This window comes from Meleagris gallopavo, chromosome Z (genome assembly GCF_000146605.3).
Source record: "Meleagris gallopavo isolate NT-WF06-2002-E0010 breed Aviagen turkey brand Nicholas breeding stock chromosome Z, Turkey_5.1, whole genome shotgun sequence".
Taxonomy (NCBI): domain Eukaryota; kingdom Metazoa; phylum Chordata; class Aves; order Galliformes; family Phasianidae; genus Meleagris; species Meleagris gallopavo.
In genome coordinates this window covers 49,473,977-49,478,409 of record NC_015041.2, presented here as the reverse complement: position 1 = coordinate 49,478,409, position 4,433 = coordinate 49,473,977, and positions in this window count along the sequence as shown.

Genomic DNA, 4,433 nt, shown 5'->3' with positions numbered 1-4,433 from the left:
AGTGATTTATGCCAGTTTACACTGGCATATGCTGGGTGTTGGTGTGCTGGGGGTTCATTCCACCAAAACAAGAAGGCAATAATAAAGTCTTGTTTCTGGGTAAAGTATGTAAACTGTAGAGTGAGACGTGCTTCATACTGTAAAGCATAATGTAGATCTGTGGTCCCAAGAAACAGTTGGTAGCCGTCTTCTCAGTATGATTCTTTTGATATGACCCAAGCAAGAAGAACATTCTCAGAAAAGTGAGTAAGCCAGGTTCCTAGGGCGACCAGAGGCAAACCCAAACAAGAAGTCAGAAGACTGTTTCCAACTTGTCAGACATAGAAACGTTCAGACACTGACAGAAGCAAAATCCAACATTCAGCTCCTTGCTTCCCAACTGTATCTCAGGACCAACAGGAGGTCCTTCAGCAGTTTCACCAGACCCCATCTGAGTTCTCCGCCTGTTAGGAATATTACATACAAGCATAACGCCGGTGTCATCTGTTCTGTCGACCAGACATAGCTGCAGACTGCTGCAGCCATCTGTGACCGAAGTCAGAGAGTGCTGAAAAGAAAACTGACGATCTAATAGTAGCAACGTGAGGAGACAAGCAGCTCGAATGCTCTAAAAATGTGAGGGTGAAATTTGGAGGCACATTGAAATGCACTGGCAGCTGGGCATGTAATTCCCTTTAGGCTTCCTGAAAATCCCAGTCTTTGGAGAAAAAAAGTCTATAAGCACATCATTGAAGGAGGCAGAAATGAAGAGGCCACTGGTAGAGAAAAAAGAAAGAGAAAATGTGTATGGGAGATGCAGGGGGTGAACACATCATGAACTCACAGCCCACATATATGAAAGCAGTTGTGCTTCACTGCCATTAGAAAAGCTGACAGCAAGGATATATTGTAGCATGTCAGCCTACCACAACCAGTTTGGGTCTCTTACTTACCCTGGTGCCTCCCAAGCTAATCTAATAATCACCCTGAGATGTTCCTAAGTATCACTGCTCTGCCTTCTGCCCAACTTATTCTTTCCCAGACCATCAGCTTTCTTTAATTTTCCAGATACATTTCAGATGCCATGAATCTCAGTAGCAGAGACCTCTAGACCATCCCTTGTAATTTGGGTTTGTCTGTTTGCTTATTTAAAGATGTGTTACAAAACACGCTGAAGTGTTCTTTTTTAATTAAGCAATGTAAAAAAGGAAACTGTTATCAGAAATGCTTTAGTAAGTCTTGCTGTTAATCTCACATACATGCTAATTATAAGGTCATAAAACCATTCTCCTCCCACTTAGGCTAAAATAGTCAAGTCTTACACATAAACAGGCACCCAAGAAGCAATTAATGCTTCTTCACTTACTTGTAGCCCATCTTCACCAACAACTGCTACTTGAACCTCGCATGCTCTGGAAAAAGGCTGGCAGAGGAACACCTGTACCGCATCACTTCTCCTAACATTACAGTTAGGTTCTCTAAAGAATAGAGAGCAAAGGCTCAGTGCTCTCGGCTGCACTTAGGAATGTTGACTATAATGCCAGTTTTATATTTAAAAAAAAAAAAGAGAGAAAGAGAGAGAGGGAGAGAAAGAAATAACAGGAGAAGCAGAGATGGAGGCCAAGCCCCTTCACCAGCTCAGCAACTTTTCGAAATCACATCCATAGCCTCCAGCCATCAGTGCAGCCTGCCACTCCCTGCAGTCTTCACTCCTCAAAAATGGCAGAGCATAGAATTGTAGAATTATAGAATGGCTTCGTTTGGAAAGGAACCTTAAAGCCCAGTCAGTTCCAGTCCTCTGCTGCCTCCCACCAGCTCTGCTGCCCAGAGCCCCTTCCAACCCGGCCTTGAGCGCTTCCAGGGATAGGGCACCACATCATCTCTGGGCAGCTGTGCCAGGGCCTCACCACCCTCTGAGTAAAGAATTTCCACCTATGTCTAATCAGAAATTCTTTATTCAAGATGCATCTTGCATACATCGAGTGAGCTGTTCTGACATCTCCAACACCATGGAAACCTGGGTTTTGGGGTGTCCCACTGCCTTTCCTCTATCTGTTGTTAAGAATAGGGTGAATTCAGACAGCAACTTCTATTAGCACGTCCACCCACTCACAAAGCTGGCACATATCCTGGCTGTCAGGGTAGAACGCCTTTTGCATTCCCTGCATCAGTCTCTGAAGTGAAATGCAGGCCATTATCCTACTGAATACAGGGCCCTGAGCTGTGACACAGCAGCTTCCATCTGCTGCTGTACTCATTTCCAAAGGGTGTTCTCTGCTTGACCACTTCAAAACCACCACAAGCATTTGTTCAGGGTGAGGCACTTGGACATACCTCTATAAGGACCTGAGCCCATCACCAGCATTGCAAAGAGGAGAGACCACAACAACCTCGTGCATTTGCAGGTTTCCAACTGGCTGCCTCTTGGGGGTTCCTCACTCAGCATGCAGCTTCTTTACAGTGCCCACACCTCACTGAAGACAAGTGGTCTGACTCTAGATGACAGCCTCAAGTCATGCTAGGGGAGGTTCAGGTTGGATATGAGGAAAAAATTCTCAGAAAGAGCAGTGATGCAGTGGCACAGGCTGCCCAGGGAGGGGTGGTGGAGTCACCATCCCTGGAGGAGCTCAAGAACTCCTGTGGATTTGTCACTGAGGGATGTGGTTGGTGGACATGATGAGATAGGCTGATGGTTGGGTTTGAAGATCTTGGAGTCTTTTCCAACCTTAATGATTCCATGATATTCTATGATAATTTGGGCAGTCAGACAGCTCAAAGTTTTGCTGACAAACCCAACACAGTCCTAATCCTACTCAACCCATTGCTAAGGTGCAGAGCACAGGGTACTGATACGAAAAAGCTAATTCTCTCCTTAGACCTGCACTTCCCCTCTGTTTAACTGCGCTGGAACCCCATCTGTTTTCACCTCTCCTTCTGCTTAATCTAAGAGTCTCTGCATCTGAGCTCTGCAGATGTGAATTCCAGCTGCACAGCCATCCCAAAATGTAGTTCAGTTTCACCCACCATCCATCCCTTCCTGATCACTACTGCAGCATCAACTCAAGTCATCTTTCTATGGGGGTAGTTTCAGTCATGCAGATATATCATGGATGTGTGTCTACACAAAGGCTTTCCTCGGGGAAAACACCACAGGATTATTCAGGATAGAACGAACAGTCTGTGCTTACTCTAAAAAATAAGAGTGGCGTCAAGTTGCACCAGGGGGGGTTTGGGTTGGACGTGAGGAAAAATTTTTTTCTCCAAAAGAGTGGCAATGCAGTGGCACAGGCTGCCCAGGGAAGTGGAGAAGTCACCATCCCTGGAGTGTTCAATAACTGTGTCGATTTGGCACTGAGGGACGGGCATGGTGGGGATGAGCTGGTGATTGGATGTGGTGACCCCAGAGGTCTTTTCCAACAGTAATGATTCTGTGATTCTATGGTGGTACCTGGCTCTCAACAACCTGAAATGAGAAACAAAGGCATACCACTTGAGAAACATTCTTTTTCTGTATAAAGAACGGGGTTTTGTGTGTGGGGTTTTTTGTTTTTTTTTGGTTTTTTTGTTCTTTGCTTTTTTTTTTTCCATTTCTGTCTGTGCTACTCTTTAAATGAATCCTCCGTAGACAGTCAGTTGGATCCTATGAAACAAGAAGGCTACACTTGGCACCTGCTGCATTACAGACTGTGCCTGTGAAATCGAATTTACAAGGACAAGACCAGGGAGAACGGCAAATACTGAGGAGCTGCAGAAATTATGTATTTGCCTACATTACATTAATAATTTGTCATAAAAACAAGCAAAGACTGCCATGCAGTTAGCAGAAAACATCCTCTTCAGTAAGTGCTGGACCTGTGTTCTTTGCAAAATCAGCATTTTGGGAAAAGGGCTTTCTCTGTTGCATGTTGCCAACACATAAGGAACAAAATCTGGCTGAATTGCAAGAACCACCATCCAGCTCATGCGCCTTAGACAGTGCCTGTGAGAAAAGGTTATGTTGTAACTGACAGGTGGCACACCAATGCAGCTTCATTCCATAAGACTGGAATCCACCCATGTCGCTAATTTGTACATATGGAAACGTTACAGCCCTATGCAAAAAGAAGTGAGGACAACTAGCTGTCTGCTTTTGGGCTCCTGGACGGAGAGAAGAAAGCCGACTACTGACTGAACATTTGTTGGAAAGGAAGAACTTTGTGCAGCTCTGCAGAAAGCTCCTCCAAGACTCCACAATTCCAGGGGAGTCAACTCTTTACAAGGGTAGATAATAGCAGAACAAGGGAAATGTTTTTAAGTTGAAGGGAGAAAGATGTAGGTTGGATATCAGTTCCTTATTATGAGAGTGGTGAGTGAGAGTGGTGAGGTGCTGAAATAGGCTGCCCAGAGAGGTTGTGGATGCCCCGTCCATGGAGATGTTCAAGGCCAGGTTGGATGGGGCTCTGGGCAGCACAGTC